Below are 19936 nucleotides of genomic sequence, written 5' to 3' on the forward strand. Positions count from 1 at the left end.
AAAAATATTAAAATTTATCCTTGCACAGGTAACTTGAACTGAAAAATTGTATCAATTATCTGACTCAATGGATAAATACAGGCGTAGAGATATGAAAAATCGAACATAGTTATAGTAAATCTTTGTGTTAACATTGAAAGCTATTAAATGGCGCTGCTGTGTTGAGTGTTATCTTATGTTATAGAATAGAACTTTCCTTTGAAGTATTTGTACTGAGAAAACATTGGTCTATTTCCATTCATTCTCTCATGATAACAAATAGAACTCTCAAAATAAATGTGCTATATTAGAATTTTTTGTGGTCTAGAGGAAAAATAACGTTTACTAAATATTTATAAGATGTCTAAGACATTTTTAGTTGCTTTATCCTTAATATATAAAATTGATCATTGTTTCTCACTCTGTGTATGAATAAACAGAATAGAAATGGTTCAAGTTTCATTGGTCCGTGTTCCTATATTTGATATGGATTGGATACAGATTTCAGACATTCAGTTTCTTGAAGAAATGTTAAAGTATCTGTTGTACAAGGAGTTTAGGACAACTATCATATGGTAATTTCTAGAAATGTTCTAAGTAACAATGTTAGTTTAAATGCATATGTTACTGCAAATTATTTATCATTACACACTGACTCAAGTATTAAGTATTAGTAAACTTGATTCACAGGTACTTTATCTCTCTCAGAAGCTATAGTGACAGAACTAATGAACTTGCTTTCATAATATAAGGCTGCCATTAAGAAAAGTCATCTGGACTGATGTGATTTTTATAAGATGTTTACTTTTTCTGTTTAAATTGTTCTCCTAGCATGTATTTAAATGTTTCTCTTAGTAAAGGGTAAAATAAATAACAGAAAGTGTCAGTGGTTTAAATTTCCTTTTGAGATGATTTGAAAACAAAATCAATCTTTTATACAGTACTTTTTTTTTTTACCACCTGTTTGCTTTGGTTTTCTTTTAACATCTGATGAATGACCTCTTGCCTTTTAAAGAAAATGGTTATAATTAATTTTTATCACTCAGGTTCTGCCTCAAAGTACTGATTCTAGAAATAGAATGCCATGGTAGAAAACTCGTCCGAATCTGATAAAATTTTCTAGTAACTGCCAGGTTGATAGAAATGAGAAGCCAATCAATCAGATCAACTGTGGGAAGCAGAGAGCAATTCTCTCTTCATCCTCTATCACTTTCTTCCTGTTTCAGAACTTGAAGATGTTTATCAAATGGAAGAATTAACAGCTATTCCTCTACCGTTTAGATGCTACTTCTGAGATTAGATTCTGCATCCCAACTTAATTTTTTCTATCTAATTAGAGACCAAAATTCCCATAATACTAGCAGGATGAACCAGAGCCACCCCCAATTGGGACTGGTTGTGGCGGCTTACTACCTTCTGCAAGATGTAATGTTCACAAGTGCATTAGAAACAGGGATAGGATCTGAAAGCTCTTTGTTTATAGCGCTCACTGAGAATTTCACAGATTCATTACGTGCATTATGTGCATTATCTGTTTAGAATGTCAAACACCCAGGTGATGAACATAGAAAGGGCTCATCTCATTCCTGCAAGACCCACAGACATAAAAATCTTTTAGGTAATGAAAGAGCATATGAACCCAGCATATGCCCCTGAAACAGTGTTCTGGACAAAGTTTAAATAAAAGAATGGGACTTGCCCCCACATTGGCACACAATGGCCTTAAACTCATTCCTTGTTCTATGTAATTTGGTGCACATTGTGTCTGCTGAGAGTTCTCCTCATTTAGGAATGAGTACACTTTAAAAGAGAAAAATTAAAATGTATGATAAAGTAATAGAAAAGAATTATTCATGAAATTTCAGAGAAAGAGGAAATTCCAGAAATTATTTGTTTTAAGAAATGTAATGATGAGCATGTTTATTCTCCCCAGGACACAGATGTTTCCACATTAATTAAACATGGCAAAAGATCACAAAGAAAGAGTGGATTTTAATGAAAATGAATAAGACATGAGAAAAAGGGAGATAGGTGAGAAAAAGTGATTTTATGTAACCCATAAATCAGAAAAAATTGGGAGAGTATAGCATATTTCAGATAAAATCAATTAGAATAAATTCACACCTTTAAAAGCCCTGTAAAAGAGAAGAAATTAACACCTTGACTACATCTTCAGGTTTTAAAAACCGAATGGTAAAGAGAAAAATCCTAAAAGTATGAAGGCAGAATAACTAAGTTACTTACAAAGAATAAAAAAAACACTCAGTTGATCTTTGTAACTTTTTTTCACATACTCATTGGCAACTTGGTTCTTTTTTTCTTTTGTGAATCACTGGTTAATACTGTTTGCTCTTTTATAAAAATTTATTTATTTTTTACTTTTCAATTTTTTTAAATTTATTTATTTTAATTAGTTTCAAGTATACAGCACATTGGTTAGACATCTATGTAGTTCATAAATGATCCCCCCAATTGCTCTCTCCTGCCCCTGACCCTCCACCTAGCCAAAGTAGTAATGCTAGCTGCATTCCCTATGCCATGCTCCCCATCCCCGTGACTATCCATCAGCTACTAATTTGTACTTCATTAACCCTTTACCCCATTCTCCCAGCCCCCAACCCCTTCCACTCTGTCTGTCACCAAATTGTCCACTATATTGGTGAGTCTGGTTTTGATTAATTTGTTGTTTTTATTCCTTAGAGTCCACATACAAGTGAAATCATATAGTGTTTATCTTTTTCTGTCTGACTTAAATACCTTCTAGGTCCATCAAAACAATACTTTTTTTCCATCTTCTTTCTTTTAGTCTGTGTGTGTCTTTTAATCTGAAGTGAGTCTCTTGTAGGTAGCATATGTAGGGGTCTTATTTTCTTATCCTTTCAGACACTCTATTTTTTCGTTGGGGCACTTATTTTCCATTTGAGGTACCTATTAATAGGAATGTAGTTGTTACCATTCTTTATTCTGTTTTTCATACATGTTTTTTCTTCTTCAAGAAGTCTCTCCAACATGTTCTGTGATATTGGCTTGGTGGCGATAAATTCCTTTAGCTTATTTTTGTCTGGGAAGCTCTTTATCTGTCCCTCAACTCTAAATGATAGCTTTACTGGATAAAGTATTCTTGGTTGTAGATCCTGAGTTTTCATCAGTGGAATATTTTGTGCCAAGTTCTTCTGTCCTGCATAGTTTCTTTTGAGAAATCAGCTGCCAGTCTTACGGGTGTTCCCTTATAGGTAACTATCTGTTTTTCTCTTGCTACTTTTAATAATCTTTCTTTGTATTTAACCTTTGGCATTTTAATTATGATGTGTCTTAGTGTGGGCCTCTTTGAATCCCTGGTTTTTGAGATTCTCTGAGCTTCCTGGGGTTTTATGTTTATTTCCTTCACCAGGTTAGGGAAGAATGCCATCATTATTTTTTCAAATAGCTGTTCAACATCTTGATTTTCTTCAGTTACGCCGATTAGACATATTTGGAGCCTTAATAATGTCCCATATCCTTCTTAAATTATTTTTATAGTCTTGACATCTTTTTTCTTGCCATTCTGTTTGAGTGTCCTTGGCTTTCCTATCTTCTAGATAGGTCATTTGATCATCTTCTTTATTCACTTTGTTTATTCCATTTAATATATTTCTCATCTTAGATAATGGGTTCTTCATTTCAGACTGGTTTCCTTTTATAATCTTCATTTCCATTTTTATATTTTTTTTATCTCTTTGTTGAAGTTCTCACTGAATTTATCTACACTTCCCAAAAGTTCATTGAGCATCTTTATAACCAGTGTTTTGAACTCTGCATCTGTTGGATTACTTGAATCCATTATATCTGGATCTCTGTTCTGTTCTCTCATATGGTTTCTGCTTCTTTGTCTTCCCATTTTGGCTGCCTCTCTGAGTCTGTTTCTATGTACTAAACGAAGCTCCAAAGTCTCCTGGTCTTATTAGTGTGGCTTTGTGAAGTCGGTGTCCAGAGGCACAATCTTGAGAGGGGTTCAGCTACAAACCAAATTTAGCCCAAACCTCTACCCCTCCGGAGCCACCTTTTAAGATTCAGCAAGTAATCCACCGATGCTGTGCTTATAGTTGCCTCAAAAGGCCACACCAGAAACCAAGGCCAGCTGCCTCCAGTGTGAGTCTAGGCGCTGCTCAGCAAGGAGCATCTGACTTGCTGAGGATATACCTGGATGTGGCTTGCGTGAAGCCGCAAGTTGGTGGAGGTGAGGTTTCAGGGAATCCTCTGGGCAGAGGGATCTCTGTAATCTAGTTTGATGACATCTAGGCTATGGCAGTGCTGTGTCTGGAAGTAGGGGAGGGTTCACCAAGGAACAATGGATACCTCCTTCACTCCTATACAAAGAGAATCTCCCCACGGCCCGCACTCCAACAATGTCTTCCTGTAAATCCCTGGTGCCCCCTGTGTGCAGCTGAATAGGCACTGGTGCTCAGAATGAGCAGGTCCTTCACCATGAAAATCCATTTGTGGATATGGCCCTTTTAAGAGGCATCTGCCACTGCAGTTGCTGCAGCCTTCATCTCATTCAGCCACGGGACGCCTAGCAGCCCCGAGTCCTTGCCCCTTCCTACCTTCTTCCATTGCAGAGTGATTTCTTGAATTTTTCCCTAGTTGTATGGTTTGTTCATCAAGATACCAAGTGATTTTTCCTTGCTGCTTGCTCCTTGTTTTTATCAAAACTTTGATTTTGGTGCCAGAGGGATGAACAGAACCTCTATCATCTACGCCATTTTTTTCCCCTTCCTATTTGCTCTTTTTAAATGTGGGCTCTAGGCCTGGCTGGTCAAATATCTGGCTGTGATCCAGGCCCTTGGCTAGGAATGGGATCCAGGACTTAGAAAATATGTAAACATACTTCAGCTTATTGTGTCATGCATGTGTGGCTGAATGCTACTTTCGTATTCCTCTATGTGAGCAGCCATGCGGTCCCCTGGAGAGGCGAGAGCAGAAGGAGAGAGAAGGGGAGCACAAGAAAGGGGAGCAGGAGAAGTGCACGCAAGATTATGTGCCCCATGCAATAGACTGCATTCTCCAATAGAACTGCACTTCCCAACAGAAGTGCACTCTGTACAATAAAGTTGGTACCTGCTATTGCATTCTCATTTCGGCCTCTTGTGCATTCTTCCAACTGGGTGTCTCATCATCGAATCTTCCCTTCTCAATCACCAATATCGCTGACACTTGGCATAACTGACATGATTCACTCTACCCTGACATTAAAATTAAAAAAAAAAAAAAAGTTGAGTAACTGATTCATAAATGCTGGCTCGTTATTTTTAAAATAGACAATACATACACACAGAAAAAAATAAGTTTCTTATATCTTCCAATCTTCATCATTACTCCTCTGAGCAAAGATAGTCACTTTGAACTAATTTAGTGGGAGCACTAAAATGAGCTCATTCTTCTGAATCTATTATCTCCTGAAAATGTATGTTATTAGATAAATCCATAACAATCAATCAGCAGTTTGCACAAAGATGTCTAGCAACACGTTATTTACAATTGTAAAAAAATTCAAATTTCTAACAATAGAGTAATGAAACAATATTATGAAATGTGTGTTAACTGTAGCCCGCATTAGCTCAGGGTTTGAAATTTGGTCATATGGGCTCTACCTCTATCTTGTTTTTGCCCTGTTAATGGAAAGACAGGAGGCGGTCGATGAAGAACAGGATTCATGAAATTGAAATATGTAGTTGTTGTGTTTTTTGGTAACGGGTCAAAATCTAAGGTATGACCATGGGAGTGAGTGTATGAGGTATGGTGAGAGTTGATACCCTTAGAGAAGAGTTTCTTTTAGTTCTCTCAAAGAGAACTAAAGACCAGTACTTTGGAAAGATCAGGTAGGTGTTCATTGAAATCACAGAGGTATTTGGCGGGAACAGCATTGAAGAGACTGATAGTGAGCCAGGAGTTAAATTCAAGAAATGAGAAAGCACCGTAAAGGATGCAATGAAGAGGCGTGTTGGGAAATATATTCCAATAGAGAGAAGAAGAGAGAATGATCTTGAAGTAGCAATGTTGAGCAAAGAGATAACTTCTCCTCCTCCAGGCTGAGCAGTATGAGGCAGGTTCAAGAGAAGACAGCCACTACTTGAGAGGGCTGCAAGGAAACAATATCCTCAGGGGAGAACATAGTTTCAGTTAGAGCAGGAAGATAAGGAAATGGGTTAAATATATAGGAGATTTTTTTGTTGAATGACTGTGAGTTCTAAAAGCACAGCAAAGAGGTTCAGGAATTGAGAAGGGGTGAAATATGGATAAGAGGAGGGACATGCACATACCTTAGGGTCCCTATAGTCTGGGAGATGAGGAAATGACCTGATGTTCTTTTTGTAGCAACTGAAGTATATCAACACGAACACCATAATATTATTGATCTTAATGGTCTCAAGAGAAATAGTGAAGAAGCTATGAGTATCAGAGTTGAGGGTTGGAGTTTGGAGGAGAGTGGTGAGGCTCTCTCCAGAACATCACAGAAATATGGAGCCCTCTTGTACTCCTCTTGAGAAAGCCAGAGGATAAACGGCACTTTTGTAATTTTACTTGATCTGAGAAGATTAAATTGATTTTGAAGCTTTCTAGATTATGTGGCTTGTGATGGCTAGAGTTTAGGTTTGAGGGAAGAAGTCGAAGAGATAGCTAAGTAGATGGTCAACTCAGAGGAAACCAAAGCAGAATACAACAAGCAGAATATGCAAGTTCTTAGAACAGCTTTAATGCACTTATTTCTGAAGACTTTTTAAGATCAGATTTTAAACATATCTGTTTATGGATACACCGTATGGGTAAATGGGATGCTTTATGGTTAAAATTAAATGAGCAGCAAAAATTTTACAAATTAACTCTAAGGATTAAAGCTTTGCAATTTTACTCACTCTAACCATAAGAAGAGAGAAGAGCAATGTAGCTCTAAACTTCCCAGTTAACAGATATGTTGCAAAAAACTTAAAAAATAAATAAAGGCAGTCTGGCTTGCAGAAATACATTTAAATTGTTCAACAAGCATATAGAAAAAATTATTTTTTTGATTAATGAGATGTGACCAAAAAAATCTGTTCTTCACCTCTTCATCTCACTGATATTTAAAAACCAATAAAACCAATCTGATTGCATTAAAATTCTGAAAGTTTGGCTTGGCAGAATACTTTAGTGAGGGATGAGAAAATATTCTTCTGTAATACCACCTGAATTCCAAAGATGTGAGAAGACAAAGAAGTAGAGACAGAGGCTTAAACATAATGATTATTATTAACAAAGTTTGGAAGGAAAATGTAGTGGAATATGGGTTACAAATGGTCCCCAATTATTGGACTCCAAAATTCACGAAGCTAAGTGTAGTGCTTATGAAACTTATGGTATTGGGGAACAGAGAATACCTGCACCTCGAGGCCAACTCATCTCCCAAAGAGACCAAGGGAAAGGGCAATGCTTCTCCTTTTCCATATTAAAATACGAATGCCTTTTTCTGTATCCCAGCAACTGCAGACTAGGATAGCTCACATTAAAATGTTTCAGTTATCTACTGCAGTGTAATTAATTATCCCAATACTAAGTGGCTAAAAACAAAACATTTTATTATATCCCGTGATTCTATGGGTCAGATATCTAAGTGGAGCTCAGTTGTGAAATTCTTCTGCTCTCTATGGTTTTGTTTGGGTCATTTGGTGGTGCTGAGCTGATGGACTGATTCAGAGATCCCACATGGAGTCACTCACATGCCTGGCCTGAGCAGAGATTGTTGGAAAGTGGGGTTCAACTGGACCCATGTAGCCTCAAGACCTCTCCAAATGGTCCCTCCAGCTGAACATCTGCATGAAGACTCAAAACTCTAAAAGTGAGTATTCCGAGATACAGGAAATGGAAACATTAGTCTCTTAATGTCCTGGACCCCAAAACTGGCACAGCATCATCACTTTGGCCATAATCTATTTGCCAAAGCAGTCAAATAACCCACTCTGATTCAAGAGGTGAGAACAACCCCCCATAACTCCATGAGAAAAGTGCCAAGGAACTTATGGTCATCTTTATTATGTGATAGTTTGCCAACTCTCTGACCACAAAGAAGACACATTCAGCCCCTCTCATGACTCCCAAAGTTCTTATTACATTATAGCATCATGCTTAGGTCAGGTTCCAGCTGGTTATCATCAATCAGGTCCAGGAATGGATGCAGCTCTTTGGCTCCTAGGGCATTGTTCCTGTCTATTTGATAAGCTGTGAACTAAAGAGACAAGTTTTTCTACCACTATACAGTGGTGAGACAAAAGTAAGTGCAGTAGGAACTCCCATTTAAATAAGGCAGAAATAAGAAGCACAGCAGTTACTTGTCGTTAGGAATTCTGAAATCCAGGATTGGGCACTGTTTTGTTCCCCGGGAATGACTCCCTTCAGCTCTTGGCACAGCCATTGGCATAAACATACACACATTTTTTTTCCTGAGATAGGCCCTTTCTACCTTGGGCCAAGAGCAGGGATACTGGGGGGTAACATCTATAAGATCTTTTAGAGCTTTAGAAGATATGCCCTTAATTTTTTTTTTTTTTTGAGGTCTCAACAAGAGGATTTATAATAGCCACACATTTGTGGCCTGAGTTTCTTTTAGTATGCTGGATTTTATATTTGCTAAAGCTATTTCTTCTTTGAGAATCTTTTTCTGGGAATAACTAAGAATGGAAAACAATTTAATTTTGAACCAAATAATCATTGGATAATGAATATTTCCTCTAAATTCCTAAAATCTAAATGAAAATGGTACAGTTCCTTCTCTAGTCTCTTTCTTCCCACCCCGCTCCCATCTCGTACTTAATTATAAGAAGCTAGAAGCTGCCTGTTGAAATTTTCCACATTCTGTCTATAAATCTTTCCATTTAGATTTAAGAGATCATTAAATACCCTATTTATTTTTCACATTACAAAAAGACATTACCAAATAATTTCCTTACTGTTTTTCAAATCTTCACTGTTTTCTGAAGTCCCTTTCAGCTTTAACTCATGGTCTCTGAAGCCCCTTCCATCTTCTGCCTGCCACCTTCTTCCTGCCATCCTGTCCCAAAGCCAGTGTCACCTGCTTTGGATTTTTGCTATGACAGCAACTCTATTCCAGGCACCAAACTGTAGGATACAACTAAGGAAAAAGAACTATTATGACTGATAAGGAATAGGGATTTATCGTAAGGATTAGGTCCTACACAATAGTAGGACCTGGTGGAGAAGTCTATGAAAGACTGATACCTCTGCTTCTGGTAGTCAGCTATAAGTTGACTGTAGATCAATATGGACAGAAGTATAAAAAAAAGATAGATGGGAAGTGGGATGACCAAGGACAAACTGGAACCTGCATCTATTTCTCACTATCTACAATCATGAGGATGTGGGTGACTTGCAGAATTAGCTGATGCTTTCACCACAGAACTGTATACTTGCCTGCTTCAGAACTCAGAAACACTGAACAAAGAGATTCTGGGAATGTGGAGGAACTGTGGGCTTGCCTACTGCCCATGCCAATAATGAGAACCAGCTGATCAATGACAAATCTGTGTGAGCTGCAACAGTGTCTAACACCTTACAAGGAAACTTTAAAGCTTAATGGTTGTTGCTTCCATGCTTTCTTTCTAATATTATTTCTCTTATGGCTAACCTAACCTGTACTTATAAAGAAGAGGATTCTGGGAAATGTAATTCCAGCTTAGTTAATTTGACATGTTACAAAGTCACTGAAAATGTGTATAATTACTTAGAGGTACATTAATTCACCACCAAGTCTCCGATGTGACCTCAACTTTTAGAGTCCAAAAAGGTAATACGATGCTCATGAATATCATAGCACTGATGCAGCCCCCCAGCAAATTTAGGAAAAAACTTATTCCCATTCAAGGGGGCTGTTATTTCAGAACCCACTACTTAGCATTGCTAAAGTCTATTGCAAGAAGCTTAGTTGTAAATGAGTGAGATGGGTAGATGGGAAGATGAGTAGGATATCCTGGTTTCAGCTCTGACAGAATGCTAGTGCTATTCATTTAACACCAGGAAGTCAATGCTCATTGTATAGATACATAAATTGTAAATGTAAACTGATTTAGGGGTGTCTCTGATAGGAGGATTATTTTAGTACGAGCATTTACTATATTTCTGGGAAAAATACACCTAGACGTACTCTTTTTTTTTTTTTTTAATAGAAATTGAAACATTACAAAGTGTGGACAAAAGTTGGAAGCCTTTCTTTGCAATCTGGGAAATCCTCTTCATTTTCATTTTCTGACTCTTCCTTGCTGCATTAAAGGGAAGTTTTATTAAGTAATGTGAGCTTTTGTGGGAATGTATTATCAGTGCTGTTGCTTCTGCCTTTTGTTAAAGAATTGCTTAGACCTACAAAACCTTCTTACTTTCACATTTGTTTCAGCTAGAAAAAAACTTCCTCCACAGATTTCTCAGCCGAAATGGCTGTCGATGTTTCTGGTACCCATGTACCTACCAGCCTAGAAAGAACAGATAATGCTGTCACAGGCTGTTCAATGCACTCTCTCCTCTACTTTTTAATTCCAGAACTTCCATGTACATGTTCACTTAAGACACAGTTGATATTTGCCCATCTATATGTAATAACTATACCACCTCAACTCTTTCTCCCTCCAATAACACACGAGCTGGAGGCCATGTTATATGAATTCCAGGTTAGCCTCTTCCTGGTTTCTGGTTACCAGGGCACACACCCGTAGAGGTCTCTCCCTGGGGAAGCACTTCTCTAATGTACTCAAGTACTATAGGATTGCTGAAAATAGGATTGACACATTTTTATTTAGGATTGACAAAGATGAGAGAAGAAAAAAGAAAGAAGAAAACAATATTAGATTGTTCACCTTCCCTTATTATATATTCCTAATGATAAATTCACAAAAGTATTTAAAAATATTAATTTTGTTTTACCTTTTTTGCTCTGAATAAAGAATATATAAAATTGGTATGATGATAAAATTGTAAATTACATTGATTCAAGAGGACAACATTTTCACATATATTTTTCAACTAAATTGCCAGGACTTCAAATAATTCCGTAGATATTTTAGCTTAAATTTGAAAATAAGGAAATAATTCAAAGCAAAATTAATCTTTAAAGGTGATTTTTTTTGCTAAGTTCCTTATTATTCATAAGTAGTTACTAAATTTAAACTATTTTACAATGACAAAACAAAAAGAAAAACAAATTTAACTGCAATGAAATTTTATTGATTTAAATGCTTTATGGAGATGCCAAAGTGTGTGGAGATAGTCTCTCATATTTTGAAGCTGGAGTAATTAAAACAATGCAGTACTACTGAAAAGGAAGTAGAATAAAAAGTACAGAAACACAAACAACTAAGAATTTGTTACATTGTAGAGGAGTCATTTTAACTCAATATTTGGAGAATAAAAACATTCGATCCTTAACTTATACCACACAATAACATTAATTCTAGGTAGATTATATGTTTAAATGCCAAATATTAAATAAAAAGCGAGATGAAAAGCTGGAAATAGTCACATAATTTAATAATGAAAATGCCTTCCTATATGCCTTACTGTTAAAGTATACAGCTGAAACTTATTGAATTTCATTAATCAATGTCACAATAAATAGATAGATAGATAGATATAGATAGATAGATAGATAGATAGATAGATAGAAAGAAAGATAGATAGATAGATAGAAAGATAGATAGATAGATAGATAGATAGATAGATAGATAGATAGATAGATAGATAGATAGATATAGATAGATAAATAAAACTAGACCTGATGTCTATATGTACAGCCAGAGGGAAGATAAAGTAATTAGGAGGATTGTTTCATGTAAATGTCTAACCAATGTACTGTATACATAAAACTAATGATAAAATAAAGTTAAAAAGAGAGAGAGAAAGAACAGAACTGATCTGTTCAGCTCCTCTGAAATGTGAAAAAAAAAAAAAGGAATACGTAAAGGCCTTTCTGAGAATGTCACCCAAGGTAGGTACTACAACTGAGAAAATGATAGACTTGAGTGCAAACTGTAAATTCACCAGTTCAAAGATACCTAAACAAAATCGAAAGCATATGACAAATAGTAAAAGTACATTTGAAACAATTATAAATGTCAGCAATTAATATTCCATCCACATAAGAATCTCTTAAAAAATAATTTAAAAATATGTGATCCCTCAATAGAAAAATATGGACAAAGAACTTAAGTCACATACATCAAAAAATAATTAATAAATTAAAATAAAGGATCACCTCTTTTTCCTCATAAATTTCATTTATAATGATACATATGAAAATTTAAAAAACAAAATAATATATTTGGTTTACTAGATTAGTGTTTGGCAATTATAAAATAAATTAAATATTGAATGAGAATAAAGTTGTTGAAAAATGATCTGACTGTCTCACATGGTCCTGGACTAGGTGATTGTTTTCCCCTAAAATTCATGCATCGAAACATTACCCCTTAGTGTGCTGCTATTAGGAGATGGGACTGTGGGAGGTGATTAGAATTAGATGAGGTTGTGAGGGTGGAGCCAACGAGGTTAATGCCCTTATAAGAGTCAGGAGATAGCTTGCTTTTCCTCTCTGCTCTCTGCAGTGTAAAGATACAATGAGAAGCTAGCTCTCTGCAACCTGGAAGACGGTTTTCACCAGAACTTAACCATGCCGGCATTTTGATCTAGGGCAACCAGCCTCCAGAACTGTAAGGACTACATTTATTTTGTTTAAAAGCCACCCATTCAATGGTACTTTATTTTAGCAGCCTAAACTGACTAAGGCACATATACGGCTGATAGAAATGTAAATTACCATAATCTTTCTGAAGAGAAAACCAAATTAAGAATTTAAGCGATTTAACCTAAGTAATAGATTGGAAGTGACAGAACTCAGATTTTAAGAGAGATCACTATGAACTTGACCTATGATCTTCACTTTACGATAAATGCTTGGATTTAAGGAGTATATTATTTAGAATCTAAATCGAAGACCTAAGCAAAAGAGGAAATTTATTGTAAAACTACAGAGTTTTAGGTAAATTCTTAAACCAAGGTTTCAAATATTTTTATCATTCACTTTTATTTCTGCTTTTCTCTACATATCTATTTTCTTTTCTGTAAAGGACATTATCTGATTTTCTCATCCACAGGATGAAAAACAGCTAAAGACATCTCCTAACTTTACGTTTTCAGAAGATAGCCACTCTTTCTCTTTCTCCTTTGTATTTCCCAGCCGAAGAGACCATGATCGAGCCAACCATTGGTACTTAGATTGGGTACCAACGCCAACCAAGCTCATTTGGCCAGAAGTGGGGGACATCGAGAAAGGGTCTCTGATAGGTTTGGCTTGGTTTTTGTACATTTAGCTTCTTCAGGTAGCTGTGACTAAGAAAAGTGTCCTTTTATCAAAATAATGTGGATTATGATGAAGAGGGAATTAGCCTTTAAATGAAATTATTAACCCATTTCCTGTTTAGGAAAAAAAAAAAGCTCACTGCCAGTGTTAATTTAATTTTACATAAACACGCTCTTTGAGGCTGAAGAAAATCTGACTGGTTTTCAATATGAAGTTATTAAAGTTTTATTGGAGTTACTCCTAAACAGAACTTGTCTCTAATCCTAGTGTAACACAAATGTATACATAAATCGGATTCATCAGATGAATCTTTGGCTAACTGTTCGGAGACGATGTTAACATCACATGTAAAAGTGCTATGTTTTCTAGGATTTGACATTTTCAGATATCGAGAATTACTATATTTTGTAAATGGAAATACCACTACTAAAAACAGAATGCTATAAATAAAATGATGTCATTTGTTTCCAAACACTGTCAATATACTAGAGTGATGAGAAAATAATAATAAGAGTGAGATATTTTGTGGCAAACTTTGGGGCTAATCTGCAAGTTATCTCGGGGTAAACACTGCAGCTGCAAGCGACGCCAGCAAGTATTCTTGGGGCAAATGGGTAATGAGTTAAATGTAAGGCAATCCACAATAGATGTGCAGACATAATTAGGTTTCTGAACTTCGAAATGGAGGAAAAGATTCTTCACAGACTCTTCATATTGAGTTTAACAATTCCACCTTGTAATGCCTCTTGTCAGTCAGGGAGCTGGCCACTCTCTGGGCAACAACCCTACTTTACATTGTACTTTTCTTTCAAATTTTCTTCCACAATTTCAGGTTTAATTAAGCAAGTGACATAAAAATATAACAAAACAAAAACAAGAAGTGAAGCAATTTAAAAACCATTAAAAATTTGCCATTTCATTGTCACTCGTCTTTGTCAGAGGTGATTTTATTGCATTTAAAATTTTTTTTAAAATTCTGGGTTTTTTCTTTTGTTTTGTTTGTTTGTTTGCTCCTGACGCCTCTTTTCTTTAAAAAAAAATGTTTTATACTGACATTGGTTAACAAAATCCAGTAAATCCAGATAGATAGATAGATAGATAGATAGATAGATATAGGTATATACATATATATGTGTGTGTGTGTGTATGTGTGTGTATATATGTGTGTGTATGTATATATATATATATATACATATATGTATATATATATATATGTATATATATATATATATATAGTGTGCGTGTTTACCTCCCATAGTTAGATTTATATCTGTCACCACATATTTGATCCTGTTTACCCCATCTACTTCCCTCTTCCCTCCTCCCCCCTATCCTCTGGTAACCACTAGCCTATTGTTCATGTCTATGAGTCTCTGTCTTTTTGTCCTGTTTGTTTGTTGTTTTAGGTTTATATCCCATATATAAGTGATATCATGTGATTTTCAACTTTTTCTGTCTGGCTTATTTTGCTTAGCATGATTATCTTGAGGTCCGTCTATGTCGCAAATGGCAGTATTTCATCTCTTCTTATGGCTGAGTAATATTCCACTACTCTATATATGTACCATAGCTTTTTTAGCCAATCATCTATCGTAGGACATTTCGGTTGCATCCATGTTCTGGCCACTGTGAATAATTCTGCTATGAACATTGGTGTGCAAATATCTTTTCGTATATGAGTTTTCAAGTCTTTGGGGTAAATACCCAGTAGAGGGATTGCTGGATCATAGATTAATTCTTAGTTTTTTGAGGAACCTCCATACTGTTTTCCATAGTGGGTGTACCAATTTGCAGTCCCACCAGCAGTGTATGAGGGTTCCTTTTTCTCTGCAAGCTCTCCAGCATTTGTTATTACTTGTCCTGTTGATTATAGCTATCCTAACAAGTGTGAGATGGTATCTCATTGTGGTTTTGATTTGCATTTCCCTAATAGCTAGTGATGTTGAGCATATTTTCAAATATTTGTTGGCCATTTGTATGTCCTCTAGGAAGAAGTATCTGTTCAGGTCCTATGCCCATGTTTTGATTGGATCATTTGTTTTTTTGTTATTGAGTTGTGTGAATTCTTTGTATACTTTAGATATTAGGCCCTTATCGGAGGCATTGCTTGCAAATATATTTTCTCATTTGGATGGTTGTCTTTTTACTTTCTTTGGCTGTGCAAAAGCATTTTAGTTTGATGGCATCACATTCATTAAATTTTGCTTTTACTTCCTTTGCCTTTGAGGTCAAATTTATAAAATTCTCTTTAAGTCCAAGGTCCCTGAGTTTAGTTCTTATGTTTTCTTCTATGCAATTTATTGTTTCAGGTCTTATATTCAGGTCCTTAATCCATTTTGAGTTAATTTTGGTGTGTGATGATAGACAACAGTTTAGTTTCATTCTTTTGCAGGTAGCTTTCCAGTTTTCCCAGCACCATTTATTGAAGAGACTTTCCTTTCTCCACTGTATGTTTTTGCTGATGCCTCTTTTCTTAAACACAAACATGTACACACACACACACACACACACACACACACGCACTGCAGTAGTTTATTTTTAAACTACTCTTGTTTACATTTCCTAAGTGATGTAAATCATATAGAGAAAAGATAATTGAAACTTGGGGAAATATGGAACTGAAATAGGATGATTAGGTGACAAAAGGAAAAAAAACAGTTTTGTCATTAAATGGTTCTCTTACACAGAATATTATAGGAAAGCCTCAAAAGTAAGTTTAATGCACTTGAAATTTATTCTAAGTTAAGTCAGAGTCTTTATGCAGGGTCTCATTTTCAGTCACATTGACTATTATTAGTCCCAGGTTCATATGTAGGATGATAATGAAATTAAATGTCGCAAAAGTTTATTATGATATCTATTATACAAATTTCCATTCAAAAGCACTCTCTAGTTATTATAGACCCTGCAAACAAATATTTAGTACCAACAATGTGCTAATACGGTTAGAGCACTAGAACAGGGGCTCATGAGATTTCTATTCTAGCTTTTCTCCACTGAAAAAGGTATGTATTTTTGGGCAACTGAACTCAGCTTCCTCGTTCCTAGGGTGTTTTTCTCAGGAATAATGTTTAGCATGTAGTAGCCTGAATAAATTATAGTAGTTATGATTATTAACCTTTTACAGCTTCAGTCCTTCATTCATTCATTCATTCATTTCTACTCCCCAAATCAAGTAATGAACATCTCCAGCAAGAAACAAAGACAGTTTAATTAATGTTCTTTTTTTGCTATTGTCTGAAAATCTAAATAGTTCTTTGAAGCAGTTCAGTGAATTTGTCTTCACTGTTCTTCAGAGAAGTACATTATGGTGTCTTCATAATTCTTTCATAAGGTTCCCAATTACTTCTGGGGTAGAGTGGATCATATGATTGTCTTAGTACTACTTTGATGGGGGACAAGAAAGGAAGAAGCGGCTGTGTGGGCAACTGGTAATCTGTGGGTAGAAGGTGGAGGTGGTATCAGTTTATGAGAAAGACAGACCTGAGATTTCCATCAAAGTAATGGCTTGAAACTGACTCTTGCCCATTTTCACATATAACCCTCAGCCTAATGTTTTAGTTTCTTATTTTTTGAATGTGACATTCATTTAATCAAATTCTACCTGTGTGAACATATTCTGAAGAATGAAGTTGGGGCAAATGGCTGCCCTGTTTTGAAGTTTAAAATCTTGTGACATGACTCTGAGCTTTGCCACTACCTAGGGGTGAGGTTTTAAGTTAAGGAGATGTTAACTGGAATTTTAAAGCAATATAGTTACTAATTTAACAATCTCTGATTATAGAAACATACCAATTTTTCAGATCAAAGTATTATATAGGTATTTGAATAATTAAAAAATAATGTGATACATGCTTGGACATGTATACAGAGGCAAATGTTAGTTAAACCCAAAATGCCTTAGCTCATATTAAATACAGTTTAAGGGTCAGTGAATTTTTACCACAAAAACATTTTTTTCAAAATGTAATATCAGCTTCCTTACATAAATATTAACAGGCAAGTACATTTGCTATTAAAGGGACCAAAATCCCACCAGAATAGTATAAGGATTGCTTTAAACTAAAAACATCTCAAAAAACAGCAATCTCAGAAGGAAACTTTATTTAAACTTACCTTTACTGAATTAAGCAGAGCCAGAAACCCCACTCTGAAGGACTCTACTGTTTGAGAAAAGACTGATCCTTAGCACTGGGATGTTGGAGTTCAGGTGCCATAAATCACCCTTTGGGGGAACTAGAAGCCAGAGGAAAGAGACCCCCCGCCCCATATCAGTACCTGGATGAAAGATTGTATAAATAAGCCAAATAGAAACTTCCATACTTTTCCACTGAAGCCTTAAACCATCACGCCCCTTTTGTTAAGTTGGTATATAAACCATTACTCCTGGCAATTTGAGGAGTCCCTCCTTATAGAGTGTTCCCACATATATGTGAATTAAACTTTTCTCCTATGTGATGGTTAATTTTATGTGTCCACTTGACTTAGCCACAGGGTGCCCAGATATTTGTCAAACATTATTCTATGAAAGTGTTTTTGGATAAGTCTAATATTTAAATTGATTGACTGAGTAAAGCAGATTGCCCTCCCTAATTTGGGGGGGTCTCATCTAATCAGTTGAAAGTCTGAATAGAACAAAAGGCTGACTTTTCCCTGAATAAGAGGGATGCTTTCAAGCTGGAACATTGGTTTTTTATGGCCTTCCGACTGGAAGTACACCATTGGCTCTCCTGGTTCTTGGGCCTTCAGAGTTGAACTGGAACTACGTCATTGGCTTCTAGCTTGCCAACTGCAGTTCTTAGGATTTGTCATCCTCTATAATTGAATAAGCAAGTTCTTTATAATCAATCAGATAATTAAACAGCCAATAAATCAATCCTATTGGTTCTGTTTCTCTAGAGAATTGCAATACATCCTGTTAATCTGTCTTTAATTAATTTACAAGCCTTCACCAACTGGGCATAAGTTGACAGAGGGAAAGTTTTCTCCCAAGAGTTTTGATGATGAGGATGGAGTAGTCAGGACTCCCCATTCACTGTGGAGGCTGCAGTTGGGATTTTGAGAGTTCTGACCAAGCCAGAGAAAGTAAGCTTTCTCATCAGACTCCTGGATCTCTGCTCAGTGTTTGGTTAGATAAGGGCATTAAGAATCTCTCTTTGGCTTTTCTAAAAGGTATATCCATAATTTAGATTTACAAGGTGAAACTTTTTGATTAGAACTAGTTCTTTGGGTATTGTGATTCTTGGTTTGGATTATTCCTTCCCAGGGATAGCACTGTGTCCATTTGTGACTGGCTTTTTTGTTACTGTTTTGTATTGTGCTGTCTAAAAGTGTTGTTTGTAATAAAAAAGAGAATCATAGGGTAGAAAACAAGCATAGAGGCTATAAGTCTGTTGTTTGAGCTGACTTCATGGACAAGTGAGTTTGTGTTTCTCACTGGTTTGCTGTCTACTTGAACAAACTGTACTGTGAGTCACCTAAAAAATTGGATGAGTTTCTTCTTCCATCTTGACTTTGTGTCCTGAGAGCTTGGCTTGGATCTGGAAAGATCATTCTTAGAACAGGACTCAGGATAAATTTCTCACCATTCCACAGATGGGTTGAAGAATGGACTCCATTGGTGAAATTTAGAGCAAAACAAGAGAAGACACAGTTTAACATACTCTCATTATTCCCTAAGAGAAGCTGAAGCTGTGTGCTTGTAGGTTCGTGTGCCACTGCAGGGTCACTGCTGTCTTGAACTTGAAGACAATGGGTACAGGTGAAGTTACAGTCCTATCTGCTTAGGATGGCGGGAAGTGGGAGGAAGGCACTTATCTCACAGGTAACTAACTTCAGTTTAACCCTTCTGGCTAAAAGAAGTGGTTTGGAAATCCTTATTTCAGCTAGCTTCTTGTCAAAGTGTGTATTTGGGTCATTTTCAGAAAATCCTGCTCCTCGTGTAATTGCTGACAATTCACTTTCTTTAGAGGTTCACTTGCCTGTTTCCTTAAAATATTTTATGATGAAACAAATTTCTTATGCTATTTTAAAGTGTGACATATTACTTGAAACTCCCCTGAGTTAACCTTTTAAATTTATAAATGCCATCAACTGTACTTATTTAAGGTCCTTAAATTTACCATATTATAAATACACTTTTCATTTTTCTACCTCTAAACTGTTCATTTTGCTGAGAAATAACTTCCTCATTCTTGATGTTTCAAAATACTACCCATTCTTCTAAATTCATGTTTAATACAACTATCTTCATAAAATTTGCTTTGTTACCTCAGGTGGAAATGGAATCAATTTCATTCGAGTCCCTTGCTATCTGCATTGTTTATGTAAGAGGCTGGTATATCAATTTAATTTGTTTCAAACTCCTATTTCAGTGGGTGGAGGAAATAATATCTGTCAGTGCATTCCTGTCATCAGGACTGTATCCAGAGAACTGCATAATATAGAAAACACAATTACTGTTTTGGTATTAAAAAAAGAAAAAAACAACATAAGTACAAAAACCTAAAGATTTTATTTCCTCATATCCTAATAAAGTACTCCATGACCCAAGATTTATATGTAAATTGAATGTAGAAAAATTCT

This window comes from Pteropus medius, unplaced genomic scaffold (assembly GCF_902729225.1).
Source record: "Pteropus medius unplaced genomic scaffold, Ma_sr-lr_union100, whole genome shotgun sequence".
NCBI classification, from domain to species: domain Eukaryota; kingdom Metazoa; phylum Chordata; class Mammalia; order Chiroptera; family Pteropodidae; genus Pteropus; species Pteropus medius.